This window comes from Podarcis melisellensis (assembly GCF_964234715.1).
Source record: "Podarcis melisellensis genome assembly, chromosome: 4".
NCBI classification, from domain to species: Eukaryota; Metazoa; Chordata; class Lepidosauria; order Squamata; family Lacertidae; genus Podarcis; species Podarcis melisellensis.
This window is the reverse complement of record NC_138531.1, coordinates 39406712-39427977: the sequence shown is the minus strand read 5'-3', so window position 1 is coordinate 39427977 and position 21266 is coordinate 39406712. Positions and strand designations below refer to the sequence as shown.

Here is a 21266-nt window from a genome sequence, read left to right as displayed (position 1 = left end):
GGACATATTTTTTAAGAGGGGGTATCATGTCTACAAATCTTATGCCAGAAACGGCAAACCTTATTCCAAAAGTCTTAGTATATAGAACCGCCTTCCACAACCTGCAACAACAAATGCAAAGTCTACCTTTGCATTGTAAACCTGGTTTCTGCACACACCATCAAGACAAGCAGTGAACATGATCAGAATTCAAGGCACATTCCAGCCAGGCAAAATAATAATAATAATAATAATAATAATAATAATAATAATAATAATAATAAATAAACAAATTTATTATTTATACCCTGCCCATCTGGCTGTGTTTCCCCAGCCAAAAGCATTCAAGAAGGGCATAAAGTGGGGCTGGTGAGAGTTTTTGACTTACAGAGAGTCCCAAGAGTTAGACCTAGAGACCTGGGGGCCACTCCGAGCCTCAGGTTCCCCATTCTGGTCTAGAGGCAAAACTTTGTTGTGGAGCACAACAAGGCTGCGAGTGTCACAGGATTTGCCATCAGCAGTACATTGAATAAGCGAGTGTGTCGCGGGATCTGAATTTGCTCCAATCCAATTATAATATTTGGACTTGGTTATTGGTTACTATTCATTTGTCAAATGGGAATTCATTGCAGTTGGAGCTAACAGCATGCAAATGTATTCCATAAGGTGCCCACTTGCTTAAAATCAAAAACCTTCTGTTGGCATAGCTTGCTGAAGCATTCAGCAGCTGGGTACAGTCACCTAACCATTCCCTCCAGCAGCTGTGTTTGCTAACTGGCTCTGCCCTCATTTAAACTAGCTGTCATGGCAGTCAACTGATGTTACTCCAGAGGATCAGAGGGAAGTGAAAATAATTCAGAGTCAACAACTAGCAACTCAACAACAACATCAACAACAAAATAGCAGCCAAAACAAAGCAAAGAAAATTTCAAAAGGAAGGAAAAGCATCCATATCTATATCTATCTATCTATCTATCTATCTATCTATCTATCTATCTATCTATCTATCTATCTATCTATCATCTATCTATCATCTATCTATCATCTATCATCTATCTATCTATCTATCTATCTATCTATCTATCTATCTATCTATCTATCATCTATCTATCATCTATCTATATCTATCTATCTATATCTATCTATCTATCTATCTATCTATCTATCTATCTATCTATCTATCATCTATCATCTATCTATCTATCTATCTATCTATCTATCTATCTATCTATCTATCTTTCATCTATCTATCATCTATCTATCATCTATCTATCATCTATCATCTATCTATATCTATCTATCAATTATCTATCTATATCTCCAGCTGGCAAGGTAAGACAGGCATTTATTACAAACCTCTAGTACAGGTCAATATCTCCCTACTGAAATCTGACCAAGTTGATGTATAATTTTTTTAAAGGAAAGTTTTAAATAAATCAACCAAACAACCAAGTAGGGTGAGCAAAACAAACAGAAAGCTCCATCTTTCAAATCTGGCTCTAAAATGACATTTGCTGTAGTGGATAGCATAAATGTATTATTGCTGCCAAGTGGATCCAGAATAGCATGGCAATTATTCCTGTCAGCATATTTGTGCAACTGTTGTGAAAGAGCCCCCCTCCTTTGTCTAAAGTTTCTGTGTTCAGACTTTCTTTGACCCACAATGCGTCAAAAATGGGCTGTGTTGGTGTGCAAGGTGGGGGGAAAACCCCCTCATTTGATATGCCACAGCACAGTCTATGTCTGTGGAGGTTTGTTTCAACCACTTCTCTTCCACTTTGGAATGCTTGCCTAGGTCACTTCATGCCTAAACTTAAGTGTAAAGGGGATCTACCGTATCAAAGTGTAGTGAAGCCTTGCTCCTGATGTTGTGTCCACTAACCGGGCTCTGTCTCCATGTGTTGGGAGAAGGTCTGAGTGGACAATCAGTTGTATTGCTGGAGGCTCTTCCATGTGATTGGGTAAACCTTTATCCTTTTGTCATGTGGAGTCCATGTAGCAGAGCCAGCGCCGGATTTAGGTTTGATGAGGCCCTAAGCTACTGAAGGTAATGGGGCCCTTTATATGTCCAGCTGCCCTTTGTCAACAACAAATTGTCGCTGTTTTTGTGTGTGTGTTGAATAAATGCTATATGGTAATTTATGGACCTAATAGGTATCTAAAGCCATTTGCACATAACAAAATATGTATTTTATCACAGTAATTGTGTAGTATATTAATAGTGAAATTTTGGGGGGGCCCCAAGAGAGTGGGGCCCTAAGCAATAGCTTGTTTAGCTTATATGTAAATCCAGCACTGAGCAGAGCCTCTGAAGGCAGCTTCTGTTTGCACCCTTTCTTCTCTCTCTGTGAGGACTACTGTGTCACCCAGGCACAGCGAGCCATTTCCCATGTCTGCCATATTCACAGTGGAAGGAGAGGGAGTCGGAGCAGGTTGTGCAATTACCTTGGGTGCCTTGTGTGCTTTGAAGGAGCTGGCCTGAGAAAAAAAAGCAACAGCTAAGGGAGCCTTAGGGTACATGACACCTAGAGAACCAATTCTGTTGTTCTCGAGTCTGGGAACTTTGTTTTCAAAGAGTTCTCAAAGCCTCCACTAAGGAACATTTCCAAGGAAATCATCGTTGATTTGATTTATTATATTTCTATTTCATGACAATTAATAGAAAAAGTGTATCATTTGTCAATATTGCCCTGTAAGCCAGCTGTGTGACCTGAAGTCCAATAGATACTTCAAATGCAAGGCCAGAATGAGATATGTACACAGACATGTTTAGCTCAGATTTACAGGAGAGAATATTATTTGCCAGCTGTTGGGACTGATGTGTACACTTGAGAAGCTGAGGTGCTGTAGCAGTCATGGGAAATATCCAGCAACAGATGAACAGGCTGAGGACGCTGCAGCACCTCTGCCTGTTGTTCATTTGGCCATTCCTTCTCTGCCGCCTCATGCGCTTAGACCCCCCCCCCACTGCCCCTCCTCAACATCAATACAGAACTCTAGTCCTCCCAGCATTAATTAGCTTAATGTTTGGCATTCAGATAGCTGAGGGTTAATCCTCTGTCTCCTTTCATTTTTCAACAAGTGAGCCTTTTGGCCATCTGTGCTAGAGGATTCGCTGACAGGACCTTAATCTAAGCTGAGAGAGATTGATTTCAGGCTCTCTCTTCCTGTTTTATGGCCACCTTTTGTTCATTACCACATTTCTATCAAGCAAATGAACAGCCAAGCGAGGCCATGTGTTTTGCTGACATTTTCACGAGAGGATTCGGTATTGCCAGCCGTACAATAGTTGAAGATCTGAAAGGTTAATGTACCCTCAGGATTGTGTAGTCTGATTCTCCCCCTCCTGAAACCTAAATGCATAATCACCTCCTTAATCAATGCCTTTAACCTTTCTGAATTTCATCTGAGATGTAATGTTATAATGAATCCAAGATTCAAAGGGTGAAATGAGTGGGAAATGGTGGCAAAGCATCTTCTCTGAAGTGGAGGTGGTGGGGGAGGAGGAATGAAATGGCTTTTGGAAAAAATATATATAACAGGCTGCTGTTATCTTGGCAGTTCTGCCACATCATGGGCTGCAATGATATAATGGCCCCTGAGCAAGAGGTAGGCTGCTTGGGCTGTTGACGCAGATGCCATAAGACAGGCCTATCGAGACAACTGCAGCATACCAGTGCTGTACTGGGTGGTTTGCCAGTGCTTGAAAATCCGTTTATTTTGCAATCTTAACTGGGCAGCAAAAAGAGGTTGATAGATTCTCTGTTGGATTGCCATACATGGCTGGGCTCATCAAGCTTGATGAGTTACAGGTTGTGCACTAAAGCAGCAAATAAGATCTATAGATCAATTGATACAGGATGTGTATGGCAATGTGCCATGTTTCTCTGTTTCTCTACCTGCATACTACATACTCACATGGTTGCATTGCCCTGTGTTCAACTGTCACAGACCAAGGTGAAGAGATACATCCTCAATTAAGAGGGAAGTTTCACAGTTTGGGAGACATGAAGGAGAAGACTCTCTTACCAGGCCACCACCCCTTGCTCCTCTGAGGGAGATGGCACCCTAAGATGGTGCCATCTTGTAGATTGCAATGTCCTGGCTAGCGAATAAGAGAAGAGAGGCTTTTTCACGCACATGAAAATAGACTTCACCTCTCTTTGTTTACTATCATTTGAGAAAGATGGAAGGCTCAAGCTTCACACTCTGCTTTGCTTAGGATACAATCCAACCACGGGATGCTGGTGCTGTGTTTATTGTGATGCCCACCAATCTTTTTGCCAGCAGTACTCCATGGAAAGTTCTAAAGCAGGGCATTCTGGAGGTGGGGATGGACTGATCTGACCTGGGTTCTGCTGGATTTCAAGCCAGTCCCAACAAAAATGACAAATGTCGTTCATCTTTATTGATGTGAATGCTCCATTGTGAAATTGCATTGTGGGGAGGGGGTATTTGCTTCTGTATGGGCCACTGAGTTTACTACGTGGTTAATTGTAGCTTCCTCATGTATACAAGCATGACACTCTCTCTCTCTCTCTCTGTCTCTCCACTTCAAACATGACAGTGTACACCACAATGGCACATGCTGTGCATTCTTAATGCACAGCCACTTGGCTCACTTCTTTCAGCAATTTGCTGCCAAGGCTCTGCAGAGTGATGGGAAAACTCTCCTCCCCTTCCCTGCAGAATTAATCAGGCAAAAGAACCCACTATCTTATATAAGGAAAAGGGGGCACTTCATGAGGATCGTGTTTCTAATGGCTTGAACTTCAATCATTTTATTATCCCCTGGGGGTAAATTTGCCTCCTGGAATTCATTTTCGGTATTACCCATTATTTCTTTCCAGGGATTTAAATAAATGTATTTCATCAATTTTTATATCTTGAAAATACATAAATTATAATGAGATTCAGGAAAGCCATATGCACATTTTCCTCTTGAGGACAGCGTGTATTACAGAATCCTGCTGCTTGTCAATTTCAGTCACATTGATTATTCAACTATTCTGCATTTTCTTATTTCCTGCAATGCACTGGCCATTTAGATGCAGATCAAATAGCTTCCATTTGATCAATACAGAATGGCTTCCTAAGAGAAAGTCATCTCCTTTGTTGTTGTAGTTGTTCACTCAGGTATATCTTTCATAACAGACACTCTTTCCCTACCCTAATAGTATGAAATTCACTATTCTCTTTAGCCACCTGTGCCCCAGCCCATTATGTGTCTTGAAACTAAAAAGCACCACCACTCCTTCCACCTCTGATTACTCAGTGGAAAGAACCATCATCTGCAAGTTCAGTTGGTAACAACACAAGTATGTCCAAGTTCATCATTTTGCAAACACAAAGTCTGATGATGATGATGATTTTTTAAAAGAACTTACTACATTTCCCAAGATCTTAATCATTTCTGATCTATTAAACAGTTGTCTTTTCCTGCCATTCTGGGCCCCTCTTGTGGTGATGATGGTGAAGACAAAGAATAGTGAGAGCCACCACGACCTATTCACTGGCTTGTTGAGAGCCAGTGTGGTGCAGTGGTTAAGAGCGGTAGTCTTGCAATCTGGGGAACAGGGTTCATGTCTCTGCTCCTCCACATGCAGCTGCTGGGTGACCTTGGGCCAGTCACACTTCTCTGAAGTCTCTCAGCCTCACTCACCTCACAGAGTGTTTGTTGTGGGGGAGAAAGGGAAAGGAGAATGTTAGCCGCTTTGAGACTCCTTCGGGTAGTGATAAAGTGGGATATCAAATCCAAACTCTTCTTGGTATGTTTCCGCTCTTCCTCAAGGCCCAATGGCATGGTAGTCAGAAGTTGGTTGCTAGGTGGGGCAGAGCTGCTTGGCTAGCTTCCCAGACTGGTGGGTTTCTGTAGCTTACAGGGAAGGGGAGTGGTAAGATTGTGAGGAGGTCAGCATGGTGCAAAGAGGGCATGAGGAGCACTGAATTGGCTCCGCCAGTGTCTTTGCACCATGCTGAACTCGCTACCTGTTTGCCCCTCCCTCTCACAGTAAGTAACTGTGATTCAGTTGGCAGGAGGCTGGTGAAGTGGATCTGCCCTCCTTAGTGAGCCACTTCTGATGGCAGTGCATGGTGATACTGTTACTCGACCTCAGCACATCCGTCCCTCTTCCTGTAGAGCAAGCTACTGCAGCAATCTCTGTTGTATGTTTGATTCCTAATTGCCATGAGTTAACTGTTAGCTCACCACCTGCAGAGCTGGATCGAGACCTTTAGAGGCTGTAAGCACAGAAAACATAGGGCCTCCCTAAATGTAATTTAAAATAAAAACAATACTAAGCATGAAATTTTACTTTTTTTAATGACATAAAACTTGCATGTATTCTGAAATGCACATGCATGTATATATGTGCAACACGTGCTAGATGCCCACTAATTTAGATGGGGATAAGTAATAAACAGAGAACAGAAAAATGTAGCATGTAAGCAAGTTTAGTAAGCAAGTCCAACAAATTTCTGACTTCTCCCTTGATATCTACTTTGATGCTTTTTTTAAAAAAAATCAAATGTCAAATTCTTTCCAAAATCTCTCTCTCTGTGTCTCTCCACCCTAAGCCCATGCATAGTGTGCTTATTGGATAATGAAGCAGTAACCAGCCTGATATCATTTAGACTATATGGGCAAGGAAACGCAGTAGGTATTGAATCTGTGATAAATGTAAGTGCTTGTAATGAGATGGAGCCGTTCTGTTTTAAGGGGATTGCGTTTATTTAATACAAGCCACATTAGTTAAGTTCAGTTGCATCAACATCTCTTTCTTCGGTGAGGAAAAGAATTAAACGAATCTTTTTGGGCGGAAACCAGGCAGAGATGAACTCTTTCGATTTCAAAGGGAGGGGAGAGAGAGATTTAAGTACGTACTTAACTTTTCCACTGAAATCAATGGGGTGTTAAAGTGCTTCACTGGCTGGGTTACATTGATCATGCTCCGCACCACCAAATGTGTCTGACGCTTTTGCTTTGGGTTTGTCCCCTGCCCAAACCTGTTTGTTTAAGATACTCATTGAGTGAATGGAGGAGAACCTAAGTGCCACTGATAACAAATATTAATATAATGGTTGCAAGTCCTTGAGAGCCTTATCAAATGTTTCAGAATCTTTAAAACTTCAAGCACTCTCACTTCACGGTACCTTTTAAAAAAGGGACGTTTCATTATAAAAACCCATCCACTTAACATGTTCCACTAATTCTCTTCTGCTACCCACCAAATAAATATTTCACAGAAAATCTTGCACATCAATCCTGTGCAGTTACTTTGATTTATTTAAAGTGCAAGAAGTCTAGAGTCTTTAACTAGCAGGGGGGGGAAGAGATCCACATAACCCGATTCCCTGCACTGAAGCAGAAGATAGCATATTCATTCAGCACTCATAAAAATTAGCCCCACCTTATCCAGAGCAGAGTATAGGATAAAACAAAAGCAGGAATTTCCATACGACACTTCCTACATTTGCATGGACAGGCAGAGTCCCCAGATCCCGAGCGGTCCCCCCCCCCCGTCATGTGGAATAACGACTCAAGACAACGTGCTATGGGATTAAATTGGCCACAACTTTATTAAATTTCAAATGTGGGTAGACCTTGGCTCAGGCATTGGGCGTTCTCCCTTCCCAGTCCCCACCGGGGACCTAGGGAGCATCAGGGTTATCCAGTGTGTTGGGGGGATGGGCCGGCTCTAGAGAAAATATGTTCAAGCAGAGATAGCCGCACCCGTAACGCCGCTGCCGCAGGGGAGAGCAATGACGACCTTCTGGCGTACGGTCAAAGCCTCCCTTCAGAAACCCCTTTAACGGGGAACCCTGGTATTGCCGCCGCAAAGAGGAAGATGGACTAAAGGATTCCCCCCAAGGCCTGATACCGCCAAAGTTGTGATGTTTTGCTACGGGAAAGGCGAAACCTGCCAATGCAGGGAAATTCCTTTCCGGCCCTTTAACAGGGACCTTAACGTAGCAGCGCCCGCATACCTGTGAAGAAAAGTTAACCTGCAAAATAAGACATTAACTGAGGGTGGGTAGGGTGGGAGAAGCTCTGGAGCCAAGTGAGGATTCCCAGGTAAGATCCTCCCTCTATTGTGTGGGCAGGTAATCCCTCCCCTACCTGGCCTGGTCTCCTTGGCAACGCTTCCCCCAGGTGGGATTGGACAATTGACTGAGGTAGGCAGAGACCTCCAGGTATCCCACCTGAGGGAAGGCAAAGCCAAGCCTATGCTGATGGAGCCGTTCCAGATCCAGGGGCTGCGCGCGTCCACGCAAAGGGCGCCCCCCCGTTTTAAGCGGGGAGCGGTCATTGCCACATACTTTGCCATGTATTTATCTCTTACTCCTTCACACTTACCAGACACCTGTTATTGAACCAGAATTCTTAAAAAGTGGTGAGGAAAGGGTTTTACTTTTTGACAAATGTATTTTATGGAAGAAAATGAGGGTAGCAAGTTCTTCCTGAGGGGCTTGGGAGTACAGAGCTAGCATACCCTCCAGCATTTTTCCAATGAAAATGGGGACATCCTATTCCATAACAACTCCTTTATTTACACCCTACCCATTTGACTAGGTTATCCCAGCTACTCTGGGTGGCTTCCAACATGTGTAAAAACAATAAAACATCAAACATTAAAATGAGTGGGGATTTGAACTCTAGTCTCCCAGGCCCTAGTCTGCCACTCTAACCATTACACCACATGGCTTGTCAGTGTCATGTCATCCCTGACCATTTGCCATGCTGACTGGTGAGTGCATGGTGTTGTACAAAATGGCAGGTTGCATGGCCGGGCTGGGGATAGGGATACACATTTGTTGGTTTGGCTCAGATGCCAAGGTTTCTTGGGCTGGCCTGGGGGAACAGGGCTTCCTTAAAAACTCTCAGTACTCTTCACAAACTCCCAGGATTCTTGGGGGGAAGCCATGATGGTTTAAAGTAGCACCATAGTGCTTTAATTATACTGTGTGGTTGTGTTATAGCTTTAAGAGGGACTGTTAGTTTTTGAGAGCTTTCTCTTTTTCTTTCGTTTGGTGCAGGCCTTAGGACTGAGGCACTGTGTCACATGGTTCCTCAAAAGCTTGTGTTTGGTGGTAATGAAGATCACTGCTGCGAAGGTACCAGAGTCTCCTGAGTATGGCCTGAAGATCAGAACCAAGGGGTGGACTACAAACGATAGGTTAGCTCATTCTTCATATTGACGTCTCCCAAGGGATGTTACAGAGCGGTTGTCATGTGCAGATGCATTGGGCACCAAATGGGCCCAGGGGAGAAGAGACATGGGTCCCTGTCGATGGAAGCAGAGGATTGGGAAGCCCTAGAGATATTTTCAAGTCATTGGTTTTATTATTTATGTTTGTTTGAATATGACTGTAACCAGCCACCAAAGAAATTCCAAAATTCACATTAGAGCAATGCCATTATTATTTCCTACCCAAAATGTTACAAAATAGTTCTCAAGGGTTTGCATTATCCAAAACTGTTCATCATACTAGAAGATAAACCAAGCAAGGGTGGGTCGGTGGGTGGGTGTTTGGGTGTGAAGTTGGCTGATGTTGTAGCCATTGGCAGTATTTGCGTTAAGTTATAGTCTAAACCTGGAATGTGGAAAAGGACATGCCCATTGAGCTCTGTTGGGTGCTGTTTTAGACTACACCTAGACTGCCCACAAAGAAGCATTCCTACACCCGCAGTCCCTGAGTGGTGATAAGTTTCAGGGGTGGCAGCACATACCTCAGGTGTGGTTTCCTTACAATGAAGGGCACAACAAACTGTGGTGTATTTGTAATGTATGATATCATAGATCATGTAGCATATGATTATTCCAGCATAAGATTCCGGGCCAGATCATAAGCAGAGCAATTGTGGGTGGTTGTGGAGACAGCTGGTGATGAAAGCAGCAGCATGTATGCCATGAGGAAGGAAGGAAGGAAGCTTGTTTAGCTTATACGTAAATCCGGCCCTGGCTGTAGAGAATGTATCCTACATTTTCATTTTGCAAAATATGTCAGCACAAACACACTTTAGTGCTGAGGAATTAAACAAAGAGAAGCAGAAGCTATGTACACTCAAGTGAAATTCAGCAATAATTTATTCAGCTCATTCAACGCTTCCCCAAGTGCTTGGTTCTATCTCAAACGGAATATGAGGAGCATATGGAACTATAGATTTGGAAATTGACCCTCAAGTAGCAACCCTTTTCATGAGTGTAATTGTTTTAGTTAGTAATAACTATTCTTCTCCAGTTTTAAATATTTTAAGGAAAAGTTTCCACCTAATTGTGAATCTGTTGTCTGTTTTTTGCCTCCTGAGACCAGTAAACATAATGGTAGTAGAGACTGACAACCCTACAATCAAAGAAATATTCATGCTTTTATGATCATTGTAGAGCACATAACTTCAATGCTAGAGCAAAATGAAGTGGGTTTGAACAAGAGCAGAACCTCTGGCAACTTTTATACGAGCAGCTACAGCTCAGGACCACAAAGAAATAACCTGGACCAGAAAAGTTTATGCAAACAATTTTTTGCCCCTGCAAAATCATTGTGGCAAATGGTGTACATAAAGAATTTATAGTCCAGCATGCTGAGTGATCTGCAAACACAGCAGTGTAAGCCTCTGAACAAATATATCAGCATTTATAAGTGATGGGGAGGAGGAAGAGGCAGTAGCAATGCACATGTTTATTCCTTTAAATTGGTTCCCTTTCAGTTGCATTCTTTATTAGCAAGCTCTGTTGTGTCTTATTAAAGGCTTTTAAGTATAGCTTTGAATAAAGCTCAATAACAAGAAAACACTCACTCTCCCCCACCTCACCCCCCAACGTGATGGAATGTTGGTAAACTTTGAATATCTGACACAGAGGCATGACCAGAGAACCATGAAATTGGCATGGTAATTTTTAGTTGACAGAGCAATCTTAAACTTTTCTCTGCTATACAGTATTAATATATGTACCTTTGTCAGTTACTGGTGTTCAACCTCAGCTGGGCCATGATCAGGGTGACTACATTATAAGAAAACAGAGGCAGAAATCTATCTTGAGGTGAACCGACCTTAGGCTCTTTCTAGGTGCACACAAAAACCTTCCATTTCTTTGTCTATGGCATGCTTTCCATGACTTGAGCAGTCCTACATTCCTACAAGACACAATCATTTATGTTCTTTCTCCCCATTCTAAGAAACACTGCAAATTTGATAGGGTCGTTTTAACAGAGGGCTTCAAAAAACCCGTCTGAAACTTATTAGAAAAAAGCTAACCTAAAGTTACAACAGTCAAAAGTTTGACCGCATTCTTCTTACATGCTGTAAGAATGTATCTATCTGGCATGGCGACAGAATGGGGAGAAAACCACCCTTGCAGAGTGACTAATTTTTGTGACAGGGCTGTCTCTTGCTATTAAGTTTCTTTTGCACCCTTTCTAGTCCCTTTCTATGAAGGGGGGGAAAAGTCCTGCAAAGAATTTGAGACAAAATGACCCAAACTTGCCTAAAATGTGCTCTCATATGTGAGGAGATTTATTAAAATGACACTATACTCTGTTGCAGAAGCATGCACCTGATGCTAATAGTTAAAGGCATTTCGGACCAATAAGTCATTAGTCTGTGGAAAACAGAAAGCTTTGGGGGAAGCACATATTGTGCCTATAAACATCACCAGCCACCGTTCTCTGACTCTTGAGCACTACTTGAAACAACCTCTGTATGGTGACTGGTTCCCATGAAGGTTTTATATGTAGCAAATTGGACCCACATCATGTAAACATTCTCCACCAGGCACTCTTAGTAGTAGCTGCTAGAAGTATAAAAGCAGTCAAAACAACTGATGGGACCCATCTGGCAGTCTTCACACATAACATTGCCATGTATTGTTTTGAGGGGCCTATTAAGTGGCGCTGGTAATAAGTAGACCTGCCATCGGCCTAAGCATAGGAAACTTATCCATCCAGAGTTGGCCCACTGTTCCTAACAGGGGCTAGCACCAGCTCTCCAAGGTTTGTCATAGGTCATCAAACCTGGGTCCTTCCCTTAAAATTCTGGGTATCCTAATTCATGTCATCATGGTCCTGTGTACAACTGTCTTTGGCTCAAACTAATAAGCTCCGTGCCTGGATCTTCCGATGTCTCCTTCTTTCCCTAAAAGCAAATGCACCTTTTCGAAGCATGGTGTTTGAGATCAGAGCCATAGCATGTATTATGAAAGCATGCAGTTCACAGCAGCACTGGGAGGGAGATGTTTTTGCACTGGGAAATTGCCTGCCCTGATCCAAATGGCCCTTCACCACATGGCTGCTTTTAAGAAGAATCACACATATCCTGAAATAGGTGAAGTTTGTCCCTTAATACTAGTTCTTGTTCCAGTATGCCAGTGTTGAGAACCCTTAGTGCAATAGCTATCCTTCAAACTGCTGTGTCATTTCCCCTTTGCCAGCTCCCATGTGTCAAAGCAGTCCTGTAGAAGAGTAATAACTGATAATATGAGAGGGGTATTTGTTTCTTAGAAAGTGGAATGGAGTCAGTTTGGCCTAGTCATATTCTGAATTGATGCAGCTTGAACTCAGCAATGCTTAAAACCAGGTTCAAGTTGCAATGCTTTCTCAATCTCACATGAATTGCGTCTTTGTTTGAAAAAAGTTGTTTTGTTTCATGAATTATTGTCACTTTTTCTGATGGTTCCCTGAATTGGGGTTGTCAACCGACAACAGTGATAAACCAAGCTTTTCATGTTATCAGCTGTGGAAGACTCTGCCAATAGACACACATTGGCTCCTTCAGTGCCCCCTTTTAAACACCTGCTGATAACTTTTCTATTCTGCCAGCCCTAGGCAGGCCATAAAGAGTACATCCCCACAATTGTCTGTCTGTATGTCTATCTGTCTGTCTATCTATCTATCATCTATCTATCTATCTATCTATCTATCTATCTATCTATCATCTATCTAGTATGTATGTATGTATGTATGTATGTATGTATCTATCTATCTATCATCTATCTATCTATCTATCTATCTATCTATCTATCTATCTATCTATCTATCATCTATCTATCTATCATCTATCTATTTTTGCTTTTAACTTGTTTTTAACTTTTCATGGCTTTACTGTCTGGTTTTTGTTTTATATTGTAAACCCCTGTGATTATTATTTTTTATGATGCAGCAGCATATAAATATTTTAATAAATAACTGGTTTTCTTTGATAAAATTATTGCAGTAATACGTAAGGGAGCTGGGCATGTTTAGCCTGGAGAAGAGGAGGTTAAGGGGTGATATGATAGCCATGTTCAAATATATAAAAGGATGTCACATAGAGGAGGGAGAAAGGTTGTTTTCTGCTGCTCCAGAGAAGCGGACATGGAGCAATGGATCCAAACTACAAGAAAGAAGATTCCACCTAAACATTAGGAAGAACTTCCTGACAGTAAGAGCTGTTCGACAGTGGAATTTGCTGCCAAGGAGTGTGGTGGAGTCTCCTTCTTTGGAGGTCTTTAAGCAGAGGCTTGACAACCGTATGTCAGGAGTGCTCTGATGGTGTTTCCTGCTTGGCAGGGGGTTGGACTCAATGGCCCTTGTGGTCTCTTCCAACTCTATGATTCTATGGTTTCTCAGAGACGGCAGGGTGAGCTAACATATGGCTACAAACCAAAATGACTATGTTGTCCTTCCATTGTTGGAGGCAGTTGGCTTGGCCCCTGCAAGAAGAGGATGCTGGACTAGTTGGGCCATTGATCTGATCCAACGGGACTCTTTTTATTTAAGAAGACCATGTTTTTTTCTATATTGTTTTCTATTTTCCTCTTGGTTTGAGGGTAAAATAAAAGTTGATGCTCCATTCTAAGTCAGCTTTCTCTCTCTTCTATGATGGTTGTAATGGTTATATGGGGTTGCTCGTGCGTAAGTTGCCGCCACTCCTGGCTAGGTAGCCTGGTTAAACTTTTCCTGGCTGGACAGGCCTTCTCTTTGTGGCTGTTCATTCACTAGCAGAATCCGTCAGTGGGCGTTTCTTGAACTTCTTCCAGCAAAGAAATTCTTTGTCGCCAAGTCTACGCCTACTTTCCCTGCGTGGAAGTCTTCTGCGCAGGGTGGGTGTGGGTAGCGGAGGACCTGTGCTCTCCCCACTGGTCTCCAGCGAAGAGTCCTGGAGACCTCTCTCTGATTCCCCCATCCGCCCCCCTTTATCCCTGGTGTTACGCTGATTTCCTTCCCCAGCCGATGAGTCCCCTTTCTCCCTGCTTGGCCCTTCTCCAGCATAGCTTGGGAGCCCTGCCTCCACTTCTGGCTCCGATGTCAATTCCCTGACAATGGTCATGCTCATTAGGCCACTTTGACCAATTATTATTATTATTTTTGCATAGCACCGTGCAGTGAACAGGATCTGAATTGAAGCCACCTTTGGGTGTTGCTTCCTTTTTAAGGATTGCAGAGGGACCCTCTGTACATGTGTGCACACTTAGGGGTCCATGTATTACCCAGTTCCTCACATCCTCCCTGCCCATCATACTGAGAAGGGCATTTTGCTCATTAGAATAACAATGGTCCGTTTCCTTACCTGTTTTTTTAATGGATGAATGGAAGTAAGGATACACTGATTTTTCTATAAACACTTGGATACACGTCTGCTTTTGTCCCCCAATTCTCCCTTCTCCTTCGTTTTGCTGCTCTTGCCTCTTCACCGTTCAGCACCTGGCAAATCCCTCATGATGCAAGCGGTTCTAGTCCCACCTTGAACAATGGGAAGAGTTCCCAAGGAAACCTGCAAATTCAACAAAGATAACCCCAATGTGTCAGAAGCTCTACAGCGTGGAATGGTAATGCACTGTCCCTTCCATCCAAATTGGTAAGGGTATCTAATTAATTTGGCAGAGTTTTCCAGCCCTCAATTACAGCATCTGTTGCAGCACGGAACAATCTAGAGCAACCATCTGTCTTTCTACATGTAAAATGAATGGATGAGCAAAGATATAATTTTATTTTAGCAGCAGAGGGTAGGAACGAGCATGATACCCAGGCTGAAGCTGTACACTTCAAATTGTCAAGGTTAATTACCAGAGAAATATACAGAGCTGCATATTGGGCTGGAGTAGGCTTGGTGTTCCGTGCCAAAGCACAGTTGGAAGGAGATTAGCAACGAGCAAGTTATACAGGATCATACAGGTTTCGTTATATTGGATGTATAAATCTCTTTACCTCTTCCAGCTAATCAGTGCTCATCCCGGTTGCCCACCTGAGGCCCATCTTTCTGCCAAGAGCATCTTGGGCAAGAGAAGCAAAGGGGAACTGTGCAACATCCGCTGCGTCTGGATGTAAACCCAGCATTTGACTGCAGCTGACCCACTCAGGGACTTGGAATTTAAGACCTGTTTCTGATAGCACCCATGTTGCCTGTGGAAGCAGAGATACACAACAGCAGGCATGGTTGTCTGTGTGTTTTGGGTTTGATGAAAGCATCTCTATGGGGTGTATGTAAATAAGCAATGAACTGTGGCTCCCGTACAGCAGAGGGAAGATCATGCGCAAACAGGTGCTGTGGATGTGTCTCTTGGGGCATGCCAACAAGGGTCTAAAAGGTGAACACGAGAGTGCAAACATGAGGCCTTATCAAACGGTTTTGAAGAGCACCAGTAATCAGTTCAGGAAAAGAACTGGGTTCAGTCCACACGTGGTTTTGAAGGTGATTTCAGTGGGGCTTCTGCCCGTTTGTTCAGGTCTTCCCAGTTCTGGTAAACACATGTCTTTCACTTGTTGGATCAAGGCAATAGCTTCACCATCCTCCATCATGAGCTCAGACATGCAGCTGAAGGAGCTTTTACCTTCAGATGAGCAAAACAGGAAACCTCTGCATGTGTAGTGTTTTGGTTTGTATTGATCAGATACGTTTTAGAACATGGGTAGGCAAACTAAGGTCCGGGGGCCAGATCCGGCCCAATCAGCTTCTAAATCTAAATCTGGCCCATAGATGGTCCAGGAATCAGCATGTTTTTATATGAGTAGAATGTGTCCTTTAAAAAAAAAATACGGTACATCTCTGGGTAATTTGTGGGGCCTGCCTGGTGTTTTTACATGAGTAGAATGTGTGCTTTTATTTAAAATGTGTCTCTGGGTTATTTGTGGGGCATGGGAATTCGTTCATTCCCCCCCCCCCCAAAATATAGTCCGGTCCCCCACAAGGTCTGAGGGACAGTGGACTGGCCCCCTGCTGAAAAAGTTTGCTGACCCCTGTTTTAGAATATACAATGTGGTTTTCTCAGGTCTTCAGCTGTTGTCATTGCATACATCTGCAGCAAGTCTTGCCAGAGATATTGATGTTGTTTAAACTATTTTCAACAAGAAGGAATCATTCCAAAGCTCATGGTGTATAAAATAAAATACATTATGTTATTTTCGTCAGGGCTACATAAACCAGAAAACAAAACACAAACTCTTTAGATTGCAACCCTATGGCCCCTGAAAGTGCATCCCTGGGGCGATAGGATACCTCCGATTGCTTTAAGTGCTCACGGAAATTCATCACCCATTTGGTGCAAATTTCTCCCAATGCAAACATTTTTCTAGGAAAGTTTGCCTAATAAACATGTTTTGCAAAACAATTTCCCTTAATGTAAGATACCTTTGTATGTTGTGTCACTGATATATGCATTTTTATGCACTCTTTACCCTAGTATATGTATTTTTGTACAGGTTACTTGAACATAAAACTGCACTGCAAAATTCTGCGGTGTGAATTGCGAACAAAGGTCTTTTTTGTTGTTTTTGTTTTAGTTTGCATATTGTTTCAGAAAGTGCAAATCTGATAGGTTTGCTTTTAAATTCAGCCAGAAGCAAAGGGCAGCAGGGTCATGGCAAAGGCAGAAAATCCCAGCTTGAGCTCCTTAGGTTGCACTTAGAGTTGTATGCCCAGGCCTATCAGGAATGCTTTTGTACTGACAATACTGACACTCTTAGACCTTCAGTTCTCTTGTGTGTGTCAAACTGGAACATCCTGATTTAAATTTTATTTAGCCTTTATTGATTTTTCTTCTTTTTCTTAGCAAGGAGAAGGCATGATGTATATTCCTGTGAGCTAGAAGGAATGGAGAAGCACGATTAAAAATGACCTACTTTAGTATGATAAATAATACGTCAGAAATTGAACAGATGGGCCCCTGCTGCTACATTCAAGACTAATTTCTCACCCTTCTTCATGCTCAGGTTTGGTGCTGCATTATAACTGCATCATTCTAAGCCTTTCAGCTTGACCCATCTGATAGACAAGGGTTCCTGTATTGAATACAGTATATTCTCTACAGCCATATATATGCATGGTTATCTGTGTTAAATCAAACTCACTGAGGGTGGCATGGGGGTTCCCTGTAAATGGTGGCTTCACCTTTGACTCTGAGTCTTCAAACTGCATTCAGCTGAATGCATCAGCACAGAGGCTTCTATTGGAAATGCTGAATGTTCTTAGATGCCTCTTTTACACAACGGGAAGTGAAGCTGGTGGGGAGGAGGACATTGGCAGTGGCGTGCACCCCCCCTTTCCCCCATGCAGCTTTATTTCAGCACAGAGAACTTAATGCAGGGTCCGCCAGCATGGTGCCAGGGTGCCTGCTGGTATCTCCTGCGGTGCCTGAGAAATGTCTAATTACGTATCCCCTCAAAAATCTACATTGTGTGAAAGATTCTTTGCTCTTCCTGCGCCGTTCCTGTTTGCACTGGCTCAGCCTTTCATACATAAAACCCTCTCTTAAATAAGCCCACATTTCAGTGGATGCCAGCATATTCAGTGGACACTCTCTCTTCTGTTCCGAACAAAGAAGAGGTACACAGAGCTTCTTTTTTTGAGTGTTGCATTGGCTGATGTAGGCACCTGTTCCCTGTTGCACGTGCCCACACTAATTTGTGGTCCTATCTCTTTGTCTGCTCCTTTAGGTGTGGAAGCCATTTTGTATTGCCCCACATTCCCATGGCAACCATTTTATGTTATGCTACACTCCCATGGCAGCTATCAAAGTTCCAAATGTGCCCATTGGCCACGAAAGGTAAAAACCCTGATATAATACCTGAATATTGCTACCGTTATGTTTTTATATGTGTTGGAAGTCGCCCAGTGTGGATGGGGCAACCCAGCGAGATGGGCAGGGTATAAATAAGAAACTTATGATCATCATCATGTATGTATATTGCTGGCGCATACTTAAATTGTGCCCATAGTGGTACCCATTTGCCTGATTGCCACTGAAAACCTTACTTCATTATTAGTAATAACAATTAAATTTCTGTACAGTGGTACCTTGGGTTACATACTCTTCAGGTTACATACGCTTCAGGTTACATACTCTGCTAACCCAGAAATAGTACCTTGGGTTAAGAACTTCGCTTCAGGATGAGAACAGAAATCGTGCTCCGGCGGCACGGCGGCAGCAGGAGGCCCCATTAGCTAAAGTGGTGCTTCAGGTTAAGAACAGTTTCAGGTTAAGAACAGACCTCCCGAACGAATTAAGTACTTAACCTGAGGTACCACTGTACTGCCCTTCATCTGAGAGTCACAGGTGGTTTACAATATAAAAACACAGAAATAAACAACATAGTAACAAACAAAACAACATCCCTCACTATTTTGTGGCTACTAAATTGTGATATCTCCAAATTTCAAGCAATTTTGAGTCTTTTATTTTTATTTTTGGACAGCTGCATTACACCACGGTGCAGAGTTCCATAATGTTTTTGTGCTATTGTTGATGAAGCTATTGTTCATGGCTTGTTTAATGCATGTTATCTAGTAAACATTCACTTAGGTTTGCTCACAATTCAGTACATCCTCCTTGAGAATGAATTATTCAAATTAATTATATTGCTAATTAAAGGGAGAGAGAAAAAAGGACAAATTACTTTCTGTAAGCTCCTTTTAGGTTGAAAAAATATGGTATGTAATACTGGCATGTGTCTTCTGAATTACATAAAATGTTTATTTTGAAATTAATCTTTGAAAATCTCTTTGGTGGGGAAGACCGTCACAATCCAAATGTAGGGTTACCATACGGCTGGATTTTCCCAGACATATCTGGAATACCACAACAACTTTTCTGTCCAGATTTTCATTGTTTGAATGGCAACCCTACCAAATGCATTTCTGTGGTATTTTTTTTGTTTTGCTTATTCACTACCATTCACCATCCACAGCTAATTAACACAAAATATTATACTTATTTCCTGAGCCAGGTTTCCCATTCCTATACAAGGGATCAAAGAATCATGTCTGGTAGGTATAACAGCTTTTCCTAACGTGGTGCCTTATAGATGCAGGACTACAACTCCCATCATCACTTACCATTGGCCATGCTGATGAAAGTTGTCCAAAACATCTGGAGTGCACCTGACTGAGGAAGGCTGGTGTAAACGGACTCATTTATGTCAGTAGAATCTGTGCACACTTCCTGTGCCCCTTTCAGTTCAGTCCCCCATAGGTTTCTGAAGCCCCTCAGAACTGAAAACACAAGTTGTCATCTCCTATCTCCGCTGGTGCCAAGTGAAATGTCAAAATTGGTGTGAGAAGAACTAATGATAATGGATGGAACCCTCTGCCCCATGTACATGGACAGTGGTACCTTGGTTCTCGATTTTAATCTGTTCTGAGAGTTCTTTGACTCCTGGAATGGTTCAAAAACCAAGGCTTCTGATTGGCTGCAGGAGTTTCCTGCAGCCAATTGGAAGCCGTGTAAACCACATTGGTTGTTCGGCTTTCAAAGGACATTCGCAAACCAGAACACTCACTTCTGGGTTTGTGGTGTTCGGGAGCCGATTTGTTTGACAACCAAGGCGTTCAACAACCAAGGTACCACTGTATTTAAAATCCGCTTTGAGTTGTCCCCCCCCAAACAAACAATCAACCAGTGTATAAATTTTATGAAATAAACATAACCTCTTGCTGTGTCATATGAGGAGTTTTGCTAGACTGAGACCACTGTGTTGAAAAAGGATGAAATGGAACTTGACACAGTTGAATGGGCATTGGATCTAATCGGTTGTCATGCGGAAACAACCGCTTTTCAGTGCTATCATCCAGCTGGCATGTGTCTTTAGTGCACAACTGGTAAAGTGGGACACATCTTGTTGACGAAGATCCCCTTTCCATAAAAAGTAACAAACCAAAATCATGGCAGAAAAATAATTGACACTTCACATCCATTATACATTCGTACCAGTTCCAAAGATGGCGTAAATCCAACCTGACATTGCACATATGGAAAATACGTTTTCCTTATTGCTCTGAAAATGATGTTGGAAGTGCTTTTAATGTAAAATAAACTTTGGCCTACAGGCAAAGGATTCTTAAGCCTGTCTTCCCAAGAGTAGCAACACTGTTGGCAGAGGTTTCCTTGAATGCATTTTGGCCGCTTACTCTTGCATGCAAGGACCAAGGCAGAATCAGGGAAGAATTTGTTGTTTGTGCTTAGCAGGAAAGGGTTAAAAAGTGCTTTGGGTGTGCTTGATTCATGGGGGATTTAAACTGCAGGAAACAGAGCAGTGGTGCAATGTAGATAATTTTAGACTCTGGACTCTGGTGCTATTTGTGTGTGTTGCAGGGAAGTGCTCTTAGGTGTATTACTTCACTCCAGATTGTGGCAAGCCAGCTGTACTATAGTGGGGGTGGGGCCTTCTTGCTCTTTCTGCAGAGGGGAGCCATGGACTTCTGCCTGGAAGTCTTGTACTGACAGCACCATTGCAGCAGAATTAATGCTGGCTGGGCCTTCAGCCCTAGCTGCTGTTGTAACCTGAAGCCTAACCACCATCCAAATCCAAAGAAAAGGTGCATGAATGTGAACGCGAAGACTGATGTGATTTTGTACCTGCTGACTAGTTTTCCATATGAAACTCTACATAGTAGTGATTGGATTGGGTTCCACAGGGCGGATGTTTCTATCTTCCCAACGTGAGAATGGACAATGGCAAATACCTGGAGTGCAGACATGAGTAAATAAGTATGATGCGTTGCCTGCCTGAGGTATGAGCAACTAGAATACAAAACAGGAATACAGTGGAACAGGTAGGAGGCAGCTGTTTCTTGTGGAAGATGCATACATTTTTGGCCGATGTAATCTGCTGAAAGCATGCAGGTGAATGAGCTGTTGATGGTATGACATTATTAGGACCAGGAGTGCCAAAGTAGATGGAGGGCCAGAGCTAGATTTGGGGTTTATTCCCTAACTGTTGCTTGAAATCAGTAGGGGGATCATTTCACATGGGTGAAATAATAATAATAATAATAATAATAATAATAATAATAATAATAATAATAATATTTTATTTAT

The 21266-nt window shown here is 42.5% G+C and overlaps 2 long non-coding RNA genes across 4 annotated transcripts in view; one reads left to right on the top strand and one right to left on the bottom strand.

Moving 5' to 3' along the window:
* The first annotated feature begins 4861 nt into the window (after positions 1-4861).
* Positions 4862-21266, top strand: part of LOC309367968 — a 33532-nt gene continuing 17127 nt past the window's right edge. Inside the window, exons 1-6 of the long non-coding RNA XR_014167417.1 lie at positions 4862-5297; positions 9016-9155; positions 14656-14812; positions 15172-15385; positions 17004-17163; positions 17887-17996. This is a non-coding gene — a long non-coding RNA (uncharacterized lncRNA). The remainder of the gene's footprint in view (positions 5298-9015; positions 9156-14655; positions 14813-15171; positions 15386-17003; positions 17164-17886; positions 17997-21266) is intronic.
* LOC309367989 lies at positions 10944-17025 on the bottom strand. 3 transcript variants are annotated; one of them, XR_014167455.1, is made up of 3 exons: positions 16920-17025; positions 14525-14728; positions 10944-11115 (listed from the first exon to the last, which is right to left on the bottom strand). It is a non-coding gene; the product is annotated as an uncharacterized lncRNA (long non-coding RNA). The 3 variants fall into 3 exon arrangements; XR_014167456.1 differs by having other exon boundaries at positions 16906-17008; XR_014167457.1 differs by lacking the exon at positions 10944-11115 and adding an exon at positions 11476-12112 and having other exon boundaries at positions 16906-17008.